This window comes from Chlorocebus sabaeus, chromosome 5, assembly GCF_047675955.1.
Source record: "Chlorocebus sabaeus isolate Y175 chromosome 5, mChlSab1.0.hap1, whole genome shotgun sequence".
NCBI lineage: Eukaryota > Metazoa > Chordata > Mammalia > Primates > Cercopithecidae > Chlorocebus > Chlorocebus sabaeus.
The window spans coordinates 1,267,558-1,282,120 of NC_132908.1; positions in this window are offsets into that span (position 1 = coordinate 1,267,558).

Consider the following 14,563-nt stretch of genomic DNA (forward strand, 5'->3'; position numbering starts at 1 on the left):
CCTGGCTAATTTTGTATTTTTAGTAGAAACCGGGGTTTCACCCTGTTGGCCAGGCTGGTCTCAAACTCCCGACCTCAAGTGATCCGCCCACCTCGGCCTCCCAAAGTGCCGAGATTACAGGCGTGAGCCACTGTGCCCAGCCTGACTTTCCTTTCTCCTCTCCTTTCCTTTTCCCAGGCTATTGCTCTGTCACCCAGGGACATGATCTCAGCTCATTCAATCTCTACCTCCCAGGCGCAAGCCATCCTGTCCTCAACCTCCAGAGTAGCTGGGACTACAGGCGTGCACCACCACGCCCAGCTAATTTTCTTTTCTTTTTTTTTTTTTGAGGCGGAGTCTCACTCTGTCGCCCAGGCTGGAGTGCAGTGGTGCAATCTCTGCTCACTGCAAGCTCCGCCTCCTGGGTTCACGCCATTCTCCTGCCTCAGCCTCCCGAGTAGCTGGGATTACAGGCGCCTACCACCACGCCCGGCTAATTTGTTGTATTTTTAGTAGAGACAGGGTTTCACCGTGTTAGCCAGGATGGTCTCAATCTCCTGACCTCGTGATCCACCTGCCTTAGCCTCCCAAAGTGCTGGGATTACAGGCATGGGCCACTGTGCCCAGCCACACCCAGCTAAGTTTCTTATTTTTAGCAAAGACAGGGTTTCACTGTGTCACCCAGGCTGGTCTCAAACTCCTCAGCTCAAGATTCTCCCACCTCGGCCTCCAAAGTACTGGGATTACAGGTGTGAGTCACTGCCTGCACGGTGGGCCAGGTGTGGTGGCTCATGCCTGTAATCCCAGCACTTCAGGAGGCTGAAGCAAGAGGATTGCTTGAGGTCAGGAGTTTGAGATCAGCCTGGGCTGCACAGTGAGACCTCATCTTTTTTTTTTTTTTTTTTTTTTTTTTTTTTTTTTTTTTGAGACAGAGTCTCACTGTCGCCCAGGCTGCAGTGCAATGGCGCGATCTCGGCTCCCTGCAACCTCCGTCTCCCAGGTTCAATCAAATTTCCTGCCTCAGTCTCCCGAGTAGCTGGGACTACAGGTGCCCGCCACCACGCCAGGCTCATTGTTTGTATTTTTAGTAGAGACAGGGTTTCACCATGTTGGTCAGGCTGGAGACCCTCTCTCTTAAAAATATAAATTAGGCCGGGCGCGGTGGCTCAAGCCTGTAATCCCAGCACTTTGGGAGGCCGAGACGGGCAGATCACGAGGTCAGGAGATCGAGACCATCCTGGCTAACACGGTGAAACCCCGTCTCTACTAAAAAAAATACAAAAAACTAGCCGGGCGAGGTGGCGGGTGCCTATAGTCCCAGCTACTCGAGAGGCTGAGGCAGGAGAATGGCGTAAACCCGGGAGGCAGAGCTTGCAGTGAGCTGAGATCCGGCCACTGCACTCCAGCCTGGGCGACAGAGCCAGACTCTGTCTCCAAAAAAAAAAAATATATATATATATATATAATTAAGCTCGGTGGCACGCACCCATGGTCTTAGCTACTTGGGAGGCTGAGGTGAGAGAATGGCTTTGTTACAGGAAAGGGGTTCCAATCCAGACCCAAAGAGAGGGTTCTTGGATCTCTCACAAGAAAGAATTCAGGGCAAGTCCATGGAGTAAAGTGAAAACAAGTTTATTAGGAAAGTAAAGGAGTAAAGAATGGTTACTCTGGCCAGGCGTGGTGGCTCGTGCCTGTAATCCTGGCACTTTGGGAGGCTGAGGCAGGCAGGTCATGAGGTCAGGAGTTCGAGATCAGCCCGGCTAACACAGTGAAACCCTGGCTCTACTAAAAATACAAAAAATTAGCCGGGCGTGGTGGCGGGCGCCTGTAAGCCCAGCTATTCAGCTAGGCTGAGGCAGGCAGATGCCGAGAACCCGGGAGGCAGAGGTTGCAGTGAGCTGAGATCATTCCACTGCACTCCAGCCTGGGCGACAGTGCAAGACTCCATCTCCAAAAAAAAAAAACAATGGGTACTCCACAGACAAAGCAGCCCGGAGGACCACTGGTTCTCTGTTTTTGTGGTTATCTCTTGATGATCTGCGAAATGAGGGGTGGATGATTCATACCTCCCCTTTTTAGACCGTGTATGGTGGCTTCCTGACATTGCCATGGCGCTGGTGGGAGTGTGGCAGTGAGGACAACCAGAGGTCACTCTCGTCACCATCTTGGTTTTGGTGGGATTTGGGTGGCTTCTTTGCTGCAACCTGTCTTATCAGCAAGGTCTTTATGACCCGTATCTTGTGCCGACCTCCTGTCTCACCCTGTGACTCAGAATGCCATAACTGTCTGGGAACGCGGCCCCATAGGTCCCAGCCTCATTTCACCCAGCCCCATTCAAGATGGAGTTGCTCTGGTTCACACGCCTCTGACAGCTTGAGCCCAGGAGGTTGAGGCTGCCCTGAGCCATGATGGCACCACTACACTCCAGCCTGGCCGACAGGGCTACACTCTATCTCTTAAAAAAAAAAAAAAAAAAATTCCAGGAACATGAAGATAATGAGTGACGGTTACATTGTGCGTCTTGTGGCAACATTGTAGGTAATTTATCAGCTAGCCTGAAACTACAGGGAAAGAAACGCAAATGCCCTGAAACAGTTTCCCTCCTGGCACCGTGCGGGGACTTCACACGCCTCCTGCTCAGGCCTCTCTGGGCCTGACCCAGGTCACAGACCTCACGTTTCCCAGGCTGCTCTGAGCTACTTTTCTTTCTCACATCCATGAGGTGGGTTCGGTGCACCTTTCCAAACCTCACCCTGAGTATCTCTTCATCTGCCCGCTCATTTTTATCCTCTAAGACATCTGCAAAGCAAAAATAAAATTATAAGCCCTCAACCAGCAAAACGGACCTCTCCTCTCCTCCAAGGGGATTCTGAAGCGGCTCAAAACACTAGTTCAGGCCATGCTGGGAAGGGGGATTGGAAACGCCTCATTACACCCGCCTCGCTTTGGGATTCAGGCACTGCTGAGTAGCCTTAACATTAAAACAGAGATCTTTTTTTTTTTTTTTTAGAGGGAATCTCACTCTGTTGCCCAGGCTGGAGTGCAGTGGCATGATCTTGGCTCACTGCAACCTCCGCCTCCCGGGTTCAAGCAATTCTCATGCCTCAGCCTCCTAAGTAGCTGGGATTACAGGTGCCCACCATCACGCCCGGCTAATTTTTGTATTTTTAGTAGAGATAGGGTCTTGCCATGTTGCCCAGGCTGGTCTCAAACTCCTGATCTCAAGTAATCTGCCCATCTTGGCCTGATCTTGGCTCACCACAACCTCTGCCTCCCAGGTTCAAGCAATTCTCCTGCCTCAGCCTCCCGAGTAGCTGGGAATACAGGCGCCCGCCACCACGCCCAGCTAATTTTGTATTTTTAGTAGAAACGGGGTTTCTCCATGTTGGTCAGGCTGGTCTCAAACTCCCGACCTCAGGTGATCCGCCTGCCTCAGCCTCCCAAAATGTTGGGAATATAGGCTTGAGCCACCGCGCCCGGCCTCAAGACAATTTACTTCTCTAGAAGGGTGCGTGTCATGGATGGAGCAATGGTGAGAGCACACCTGAACAAGGGAGGTAAAGGGGTTCTTAGCCCTGACACAGGTAACCCCTACTGCTGTGTCGCTCCCCTATCGGCTGGGGTTGGGCTGCACAGTCTAAGCTAATTCCAGCTTGCTATTTTAAAGAGAGCAGGGGTACGAGCTGCAGTGGCAGAGTGAGTAGTCTGGCGGGAAGGATGGTTACAGAACAGGTGACTCAGGATGAGTCAGGGTGGAGCAGGTGACCAGGGGAAGAGATGTGAGTTACTGATTAGAACTGGTGGGAAAGTTGTTTACTGAAACTAGAGGCAAAGGGGCGAAGAGAACCAGGAAGTTCAACTTTAAAATGGAGAATCAAAGAATAAAAGAGCTGAACCAGCTCACATGCTGATGCTTTGAAGAGAAACTCGGAGTTCACGGTATTTAACACAGTGAGCTGAGATGGCCTCGCTGCACCCCAGGTGGCGGCAGGGCAAGACTCTCTCCAGAAAAAACAAAAAACAAAAAACCCAGCTGCAGCCCAGCCACCTTCACACGTTCTCAAGACATCCTGAGGCTGTGTCACGGCCAAATCCTTAACCTTGGCAAAAAAAGCTTCTAAACTGATTGAGACCTATCTCGAATACTTCTTGGCTTACATGTCATTTGTAATAAATCTGTGATAGTAAATAAAGCATTTCCTTGAGTTCCGTGAGCCACTCTAGCAAATCGTTGGACCCAAGAAGGGGATCCTGGGAATGGCCTATTTGTAGCCAGGTCAGACAGAAATCGTGGGTAACCTGTGGGTAGCCACAGTCCGATGCCTGGCAGGTCAGTGTGCCAATCCCAAGGGCTGAAGTGCTGTAGCAGAGAAGGGTTTTGTTTTATTTATTTATTTTTTTTAAGATGGAGTCTTGCTCTGTCGCCCAGGCTGCAGTACAGTGGCATGGTCTCGGCTCACTGCAACCTCCGCCTCCTAGGTTCAAGTGATTCTCCTACCTCAGTCTCCTGAGTAGCTGGGGTTACAGGTGCCCGCTACCACGCCCAGCTAGTATTTGTATTTTTAGTAGAGATGGGGTTTCACCATGTTGGCCAGGATGAGGATGGTCTCAATCTCTTGACCTCGTGATCCGCCCGCCTCGGCCTCCCAAAGTGCTGGGACTACAGGCGTGAGCCACCGCACCTAGCCTAAAATTCTTTTTTTTTTTTTTTTTTCTGAGACGGAGTCTCGCTCTGTCGTCCAGGCTGGTGTGCAGTGGCGCAATCTCTGCTCACTGAAAGCTCCACTTCCCGGGTTCACGCCATTCTCCTGCCTCAGCCTCCCGAGTAGCTGGGACTACAGGCGCCCGCCACCACGCCCGGCTAATTTTTTTGTATTTTTAGTAGAGACGGGGTTTCACCGTGTTAACCAGGATGGTCTCAATCTCCTGACCTCGTGATCCACCCACTTCGGCCTCCCAAAATGTTGGGATTACAGGCGTGAGCCACCGCGCCCAGCCTTTTCTTTACAGATGCATATATCCCCCCACAAAAGATGACTTTGCAGGGCCATTTCAAAATAGTTTTTGTTTTGTTTTGTTTTGTTTTGTTTTGTTTTTTGAGACGGAGACCTGGCCTCTTTTTAGTTTTTTGTAGAGATGGGATCTCACTGTTTCCCAAGCTGGTCTCGAACTCCTGGGTGCAAATGATCCTCCCACCTGGGCCTCTCAAAGTGCTGGAATTCTAGGTGTGAGCCGTCGTGTCTAGCCTGAGAAAGGGGAACCCTTGTGTGGATGTATTAATTTCCTGCCACTGCTGTAACACATTACCACAAACATGGTGGCTTAAAACAATGGAAGTTATTTATGTGTTTATGTCCTATCCTGTCTTCTTGGCATGATGGCTGTGCCACTCCCTGCTGCCTCCATGGCCACGCTGTCCCCTCCTGTTTGCGTCCCCTCTGTGGAACCCTTTTTTTTTTTTTTTTTTCCAGATGGAGTTTCGCTGTGTCACCCAGGCTGGAGTGCAATGGCATGATCTCCGCCCCCCAGGTTCTAGCAATTCTTGACCCTCAGCCTCCCAAGTAGCTGGGATTCCAGGTCACCACGCTTGGCTGATTTTTGTAGTTTTAGCAGAGACGGGGTTTCACCATGTGACCCAGGCTAGTCCCAAACTCCAGACCTCACACGATCTGCCCGTCTTGGCCTCCCAGTGCTGAGATGACAGGCATGAGCCCCCGCACCCGGCGAGCCCCTCTTATTGAAAAGACGTATAAGATCCCATTCAGGGCCCACCTGGATAATCTCCTCTCAGCACCCTTAACTGAATCACATCATGTGCCACATGAGACACAAAGGTTCCGGGAACTCGGACATGGACATATCTTTGGGGAGCCACTACTGAGGAGGGGACAAGAGTGTACCAACACCTTGGAAGATAATTTAGCCACACTTAGTGACATTAGGGGTACTTGTGTCCCCTCCTGGGCAGACTGCCCAGAGAAATTTCTCACACAGAAGAAGACCAGGTACCATTTGAACAGGAGTGTATCCGGAGATGGGGTGGGAGGAGGCCACAGACCGGGTAAGCTCGGTGCTGAGGGACAGGAAGACACCCCCGAACAAGAATCCTTGCCACGGGCTCTGCTCCAGGGGAACTGACGGGAGACCAGGACCCAGAGCAAACCCTGGGAAAGGTGCCCAGCTCACCCTGCATTCAAGTCCTGCCAGGGGACACGGCAACGAAGGGTGTGATGGCCCCAAGTGGATTTCACAGCACCGGGGAATCCGAGAGGTTCCGTCCAATTGCCTGATCCCGGCACCAGGAGCATGGGCCTTGGTTTTTCCTCCAGGTCCCAAGGCCAGCAGGGTTTCTCCTTCGATGGTCCTTCTGTCTGTCCCCCAGGGCTCCCTCCTCTTCTCCCCCAGCACAGCAGGCTGCCCCAGCTCCCTGCCTCCTTCACTGGGTCCCCCCCCACCGCACCCCTGTGTCCCCGGGTGGGAGGACTACTGGATGGCCAGTGGCCAAACCTACGAGTGTGACCTGCAGCGTATTTCACCGCGGTAGGTGAAACCTGAGAACCGCGGGGGCAAAGGTAGAACTTTTTTCTTTATTTTTCCTTTCATGTCTAGTCCTGCAGAGAGGACTTTTATTTACCAAGTGAAATAATTTTTCCCTCTCAAGCTCTAAGTCTGTTTGATTCAGCCAACGGAATCCAGACATTTCCAGTCAACGGCCACCATGGTTCTGGCTGGTTCATCATTCATTCATTCATTCATTCCACGGATAACTCACTAAGCACCCACCACAGGTCAGGCACTGCTCCAGACACCAAGAATACAGCAGTGAACGCACAGGCAAATGTCCCTGCTCTCCTGGATCCACAAGAGGGCACGACCCAGGGAACACGTTTCAGAGCCACATTACCCGAGCCTCCAAAAGGTTAAGAAATGCTGTGTAGCTAATACACCCCGAAATGCCTGCACCAAGTGAGCGCATCTGTGTACATCTGCTCCAGCACACACACGTACATAAGCGGGTGTAAATGTGAGCGATTTCTGTAGCCCTGAAAGCCCATCGAAGAAGCTGAAGTTTGTTTAAAAAAAAAAAAAAAAATTAACAGTGCCCGGGGCGGAGCGGGGAGTGTCGGGCACGGTGGCTCACGTCTGTAATCCCAACACTTTGGGAGGCTGAGGTGGGCAGATCACCTGATGTCAGGAGATGGAGACCAGCTCTGGCCAACATGGCAAAACCCCATCTCTACTAAAACTACAAAAACGAGCCAGGCATGGTTCTGCACGCCTGTAATCCCAGCTACATGGGAGGCTGAGGCAGGAGAATCACTTGAACCCAGGAGGCAGAGATTGCAGTGAGCCGAGATCGCGCCATTGCACTCCAGCCTGGGCAACAAGACCGAAACTCAGTCTCAAAAAAAAAAAAAAAAAAAAAAGTGTCAGGCTTCCTTGCTAAGAAGCTGGAGTTTCCCAAGCTGGCTTCAGATGGCGGCTGCAGCATCCAACCGACCGTCCACGCACATGGGAATCCCAGGAGCCCAGCCCCGCCTGGCTGCAGCCCCATGTCAGGAGACCTGGTCCAACCTGCTGCCCCGCCTCCCCATGCCCCTCCTGCTGGGTGGGGTGAGGGCTGAGAGACCAGATGCCCCGTGTGTGACTCTGTAGAGGAGTGACTGCAGGTCTGTCTGCCCTGCCTCAGACATCTCAGACACCAGTCAGTGCCCCACTGTCTTGGCCAAAGTGTGTCCTTTGTGCCCCAACACAAGCACAGCCCACTTGGCAGGCGGGGTCTGGGCTCAGGCATCCGACGTCCCTGGAGGGGTCCCGACAGGCTCGGCGCTGAGCCCTTCCCCGGGGTAGCCCTACACTGACACCCCCACTCCAGGGCCATGGCTGTGTCCCCTGAGGCACCAGCGTTTCCCGGCAGGGCCACCAGGGGGCGGCAGGCAGCCCGGGAGGCCGACTGACTCAGTGCCCCGCCTGGGCGGACACGATGCGCTGGGTCCCACCGGACCTCCCGCAGTTCTCTCTGCCCCGCTGGCTGTCTGTTCAGCCCTGTTGACCAACCTCCCCTGGTCTCCTGCTCCAGCGTCCACCCCGCTGCAGGCCCCTCTGCTGACCCCTGCTGCCGTCGCTTGGGTCCCCGCACAGCCTTCTTGCCTCTGCCCGCCCCCTCCCTGGCTGCCTCCCCCATGGGGCTTCACGCACCTGCACAGCGGGGACAGTCTACACTGCACCGGGTCCCAGGCTCCTGGAGCCCAACAGGACCCAACCTGAGCTCCCCACCCGACCCCCAGCCACCCAGACCTGCAGACCTGGCATCCCCCAGCCACCCAAACACTAAGCCAGGAGGTCACCCTGGACTCCCCCTGCCCTCCCGCTCCCCGCACGTCTGAGTCCCAGGTACCCCTCCCTCCACCTCTCTGCGCGGCCCTGTCCACACCACCGAGCCCCCACACCCCACATTTCTACAGGAGTGCGGCTGACAGGCTCCCCCAGGGGTCCCGCCCCTCCCAGCTGCTCCACAGCTCTGACCCAAGCAGAACGCGAATCACTCGTGTTATGAAGACCCTACTCTGGTGCCCCTCTGCCCGCAGGCGAGAGTCTGAATTCCTTGCTGGGCTCGATTCAGGCAGCTCCACCCCCTGAGCCCTCAGCCTGGCCATTCCAAAGCACCCCCTGGCCCACTCTCTCTGACCGCACCCTTCACTGCTGCGTCCTGGAACCTTCACGCCCACCTCAACGCCACCTCCTCCGGGAAGCCTGCCCGGACCTGTGAGCGTGCTGGGGCCTTTTCCACCGTCCTCACAATAGTGTAGCTCTGGCTCTGCAGCAACTCCCACCTTGCCGACCATCTCCCCAGCAGCCTGTCAGCCCGGAACGGAGGTGGTGGCAGGAACGGATCCTCCTTTACCCCAGCACGGTGCTGGCCCAGCATAAACACATTCGGGGAGCCTCTGTTGTCTTGAAAAGAACAGAGAGTAAACATGAAGTTGGGCCGGGTGCGGTGGCTCATGTCTGTAATCCCAGCACTTTGGGAGGCCGAGGTAGGTGGATCACCTGAGGTTAGGAGTTCGAGACCAGCCTGGCCAACATGGTGAAACCCCGTCTTTACGAAAATACAAAAATTAGGCTGGGCACAGTGGCTCACGCCTATAATCCCAGCACTTTGGGAGGCCAAGGCGGGTGGATCAAGAGGTCAGGAGATCGAGACCATCCTGGCTGACACGGTGAAACCCTGTCTCTGCTAAAAATACAAACAATTAGCCGGGCATGGTGGCAGGTGCCTATAGTCCCAGCTACTTGGGAGGCTGAGGCAGGAGAATGGCAGGAACTCGGGAGGTGGAGCTTGCAGTGAGCCGAGATCGCGCCACTGCACTCCAGCCTGGGAGACAGAGCAAGACTCCGTCTCAAAAAAAAAAACTAAAACAATAATAAAAATGTTGAATTATAGAGTGGGCCAGGCGCAGTGGCTCATGCTGCAATCCCGGCACTTTGGGAAGCCGAAGTGGGACGATCGCTTGAGCCCAGGAGTTTGAGACCAGCCTGGGCAACGTGGTAAAATCCAGTCTCTACAAAAGGTACAAAAATTGGCGGGGTGTAGATTAGTGGGGTGTGATGGTTCACGTCTGTAGTCCCAGCTACTCATGAGGCTGAGGTGGGAGGATCACTCGAGACTGGGGAGGTCAAGGCTCCAGTGAGCCAGGATTGCACCACTGCACTCTAGCCTGGGAGGCAGAGTGAGACTCTCTTAAAATTAAGTCAAATTATATTAAATTAGCCATGCATAGTGGCTCACACCTCTAATTCCAGCACTTTGGGAGACCGAGGCAGGAGGGTCCCTTGGGCCCAGGAATTTGAGACCAGCTGGGGCAACACAGGGAGACCCTGTCTCTAAATCTAGTATTTATTTATTTTTGAGACGGAATCTCTCTCTGTCACGTAGGCTGGAGTGCAGTGGTGTGATCTCAGCTCACTGCAACCTCCACCCAGCGGGTTCAAGCGATTCTCCTGCCTCAGCCTCCTGAGTAGCTGGGATTACAGATGCCCACCACCACACCCAGCTAAGTTTTGTATTTTTCGTAAAGGTGGGTTTTCATTATGTTGGTCAGGCTGGTCTTGAACTCCTGACCTCAAGTGATCCACCCACCTTGGCTTCCCAAAGTGCTGGGATTACAGGCGTGAGCCACTGTGTCCAGCCAAGGGCTGCAATTTAGAGGATGCTGGAAAGAGCCACGGGGTGGCTGGGGTGGGAGGGCGGGGCATGCGGGTGGGGCACTGCTCAGGGAGAGGCCTGGAGGCAGGAAGCAGCACAGGTGTGCAGGAGTGAGGCTGGGGCAGAGGGACGACGTGGAGGGAACACAGCACGGGCAGGCCACTCCTGCCCCGTCCAAGGGGTCCTGGTCTCAGCAGCATCTATCAGAGGCAGAACAGGCTGCAGTCGGGGAGAGAGAGGAGGGTATCTGACGCGCCCACGTGCACCAGGACAAGAATGCTGCACGCAGGGCCAAGTGGGAGGAGGGAAGGTCACGCCCACGCACCCCGGTCTGTGGGCTTTTCCGTCTGGTTCAGAGGGTTGGGGGCCAAAATGGCCCTGGCTCCTGGCCGGACTCTCCCTGCCCGGGTTTCCCGGGGCTGCCGCAACTGCACCGGGCGCACTCTTTATTCTCTGCAGCGCTCACGCCAGTCATTCCAACTGTGCCGGCCAGGAGCAGGACTGCAGACCCATCTCTCACCCCAGTCTGGTCCCGGCCTCTGTCTTCGCTGACAGAGGTGATCCATTTGGGGATTAGCAGTGACAGGCATTCACTGAGGCCCACCTCTTTGGGAGCGCAGAAAATCAAAGCTGTAGGTCACGGCACAGGGAAACGGAAACGGCCCAGACTTTGCTCCCCCCGCACCACTCTTCTAGCGGATGAGGACCTGTGAGCGTGGTGACCGCCACCCAGGAAGCAGCACGGTCAGGAGGGAGGGAGCGGGCTTTGCACCTTCTCCCCACCCAGCCTCCCAGCCTGGGGAATTTGAGACGAGAAGACACCAAGACACCCCTAGACTCTCTGGGGCCAGTCAGAGGCTGAGGGCCCAGGCCTCTGTGGTTAGGGGGTTCCCTCAGGGAGCTCGGGAGGAGCCCTGCAGAACACGGTAGGATCGGGTCACAGTCTCTGAGCAGTATCTTCTGTAACCCTCATCCTGGCTGGTTGAGCTGCAGGGGAGACCCCCAGAGAGTCAAGGACATGTCCTCAGTTGGAGGAGGAAGTGGGGTACATCCGGGCTGGCTGGAGGTGCAGGAACCAGAGTGATTTTTTCCTTTGCCTTTTTTTTTTTTTTTTGAGACGAGTCTCGCTCTGTCTTCCAGGCTGGAGTGCAGTGGTGCAATCTCAGGTCCCTGCAAGCTCCAACTCCCAGGTTCACACCGTTCTGCCTCAGCCTCCTGAGTAGCTGGGACCACAGACGCCCACCACCACGCCTGGCTAATTTTTTGTATTTTTAGTTTCACCATGTTAGCCAGGATGGTCTCGATCTCCTGACCTCGTGATCCGCCTGCCTCGGCCTCCCAAAGTGCTGGGATTACAAGTGTGAGCCACTGTGCCCGGCCTTGTTTTGTTTTTTTCGAGACGCTGTCTCGCTCTGTCGCTCAGGCTGGAGTGCAATGGCATGATCTCAGCTCACCGCAACCTCCACCTCCTGGATTCAAGTGATTCTCCTGCCTCAGCCTCCCGAGTAGCTGGGATTACAGATGCCTGCCACCATGCTCAGCTAACTTTTTTATATATATATATATATATATTTTTTTTTTTTTTTTTTTTTTTTTTTTTTTTTTTTGAGGCAGTCTCGCTCTGTCACCCAGGCTGGAGTGCAGTGGCCAGATCTCGGCTCACTGCAAGCTCCGCCTCCCGGATTTACTCCATTCTCCTGCCTCAGCCTCCGGAGTAGCTGGGACTACAGGCGCCCGCCACCTCGCCCGGCTAGTTTTTTGTATTTTTTAGTAGAGACAGGGTTTCACTGTGTTAGCCAGGATGGTCTCGATCTCCTGACCTCGTGATCCGCCCGTCTCGGCCTCCCAAAGTGCTGGGATTACAGGCTTGAGCCACCGCGCCCGGCCAACTTTTATATTTTTAATAGAGACGGGGTTCTACTATGTTGGCCAGGCTGGTCTTGAACTCCTGACCTCAGGTGATCCGCCCACCTAGGCCTCCCAAAGTGCTGGGATTGTAGGCGTGAGCCTCCACACGCAGCCCTTCAGAGCCATTTTCTTATTGATATAGGGGTTTTCTATAGCCCAGATTTTTTTTTTTTTTTTTTTTTTTTTTTTGAGACGGAGCTCGTTCTGTCGCCCAGGTTGGAGTGCAGTGGCTCGATCTCAGTTCACTGCAACCTCCGCCTCCCGAGTTCAAGCGATTCTCGTGCCTTGGCCTCCCCAGGAGCTGGGGTGGTGTACACCACCATACCCAGCTAACTTTTGTATTTTTTAGTAAAGACAGGGTTTCACCATGTTGTCCAGGCTGGTCTGGAACTCCTGACCTCAAGTGATCCGCCCGCCTTAGCCTCCCAAAGTGCTGGCATTACAGGCGTAAGCCACCCCACCTGGCCTATTATCCTGGATATTAACTCCTTCTCAGATGTGTGATTTTTTTTTTTTTTTAATTTTTTAAAGGGAGTCTCGCTGTGTCACCCAGGCTGGAGTGCCGTGGCACCATCCCGGCTCATTGCAACCTCTGCCTCCCATGTTCAGGAGATTCTCCTCCTTCAACCTCCCAAGTAGCTGGAATTACAGGTGTGCACCACCACACCCGGCTAATTTTTGTATTTTTAGTACAGACGGAGTTTCACCATGTTGGCCAGGCTTGTCTCAAACTCCTGAGCTCTAGCGATCCGCCCACCTTAGCCTCCCAAAGACCTGAGATTACAGGCGTGAGCCACCGCGCCTGGTCCTAGGCTGACTTCTGAGCTGGTTTTTGTGCTTGCTCCGGGGTAAGGGTCCACCTTCACTCTACTGCAGAGGCCCCTCTTCCTTTGGGAGAAGTGGCCTCTGCTCTCAAACCCCTGTGTGCAGAGCCTGGCCCCAGCAGGCCCCAGAGGGGGCACCCAGGACACTGGAGGTCCTCATCACACTTCCCGCTCCCCTCCCAAGGGGACCGCGGCAAAGGTGGGCGCGTGCCTGGCACAGTCAGCCACAAGCCTTGCCCGGGATCATATAGTTACTGATTCAAACCCCCCACGCTCTCCAAGCCTCGGTTTCTCTTTTGTACCTAGGAAGCTGGACCCAACAGGTCCCCTCTCTTTGAAAACACGTGTGCCAAGTGCAGGCTGCTCAAAGAACACTTCTGGGCTGAGGATGCACAACTGAGGGAGCCTCTTCCCTCCCCATCTGCTCCATGCCCCCCGCCCCCGCCTGCTCCATGCCCCCCTCCCCCACCTGCTCCATGTCCACCTCCCCCGCCTGCTCCATGTCCCCCTCCCCCACCTGCTCCATGCCCCCCTCCCCCGCCTGCTCCATGTCCCCCTCACCCCTGCCTGCTCCATGTCCCCCTCCCCCGCCTGCTCCATGCCCCCCTCCCCCACCTGCTCCATGTCCACCTCCCCCGCCTGCTCCATGTCCCCCTCCCCCACCTGCTCCATGCCCCCCGCCCCCGCCTGCTCCATGCCCCCCTCCCCCACCTGCTCCATGTCCCCCTCCCCCGCCTGCTCCATGTCCCCCTCCCCCACCTGCTCCATGCCCCCCTCCCCCGCCTGCTCCATGTCCCCCTCACCCCTGCCTGCTCCATGTCCCCCTCCCCCGCCTGCTCCATGTCCCCCTCACCCCCACCTGCTCCATGCCCCCCTCCCCCACCTGCTCCATGCCCCCCTCCCCCACCTGCTCCATGTCCCCCTCCCCCGCCTGCTCCATGTCCCCCTCCCCCGCCTGCTCCATGTCCCCCGCCCCCGCCTGCTTCATGCCCCCCTCCCCCGCCTGCTCCATGTCCCCCTCCCCCACCTGCTCCATGTCCCCCTCCCCCACCTGCTCCATATCCCCCTCCCCCACCTGCTCCATGTCCCCCTCCCCCACCTGCTCCATATCCCCCTCCCCCACCTGCTCCATGTCCCCCTCCCCCACCTGCTCCATGTCCCCCTCCCCCACCTGCTCCATGTCCCCCTCCCCCACCTGCTCCATGTCCCCCGCCCCCGCCTGCTCCATATCCCCCTCCCCCACCTGCTCCATGTCCCCCTCCCCCACCTGCTCCATGTCCCCCTCCCCCACCTGCTCCATGTCCCCCGCCCCCGCCTGCTCCATGTCCCCCTCCCCCACCTGCTCCATGTCCCCCGCCCCGCCTGCTCCATGCCCCTTGCCCCCACCTGCTCCATATCCCCCTCCCCCACCTGCTCCATGTCCCCCTCCCCCACCTGCTCCATGTCCCCCTCCCCCACCTGCTCCATATCCCCCTCCCCCACCTGCTCCATGTCCCCCTCCCCCACCTGCTCCATGTCCCCCGCCCCCGCCTGCTCCATGTCCCCCTCCCCCGCCTGCTCCATGTCCCCCGCCCCCGCCTGCTCCATGCCCCTTGCCCCCGCCTGCTCCATATCCCCCTCCCCCACCTGCTCCATGTCCCCCTCC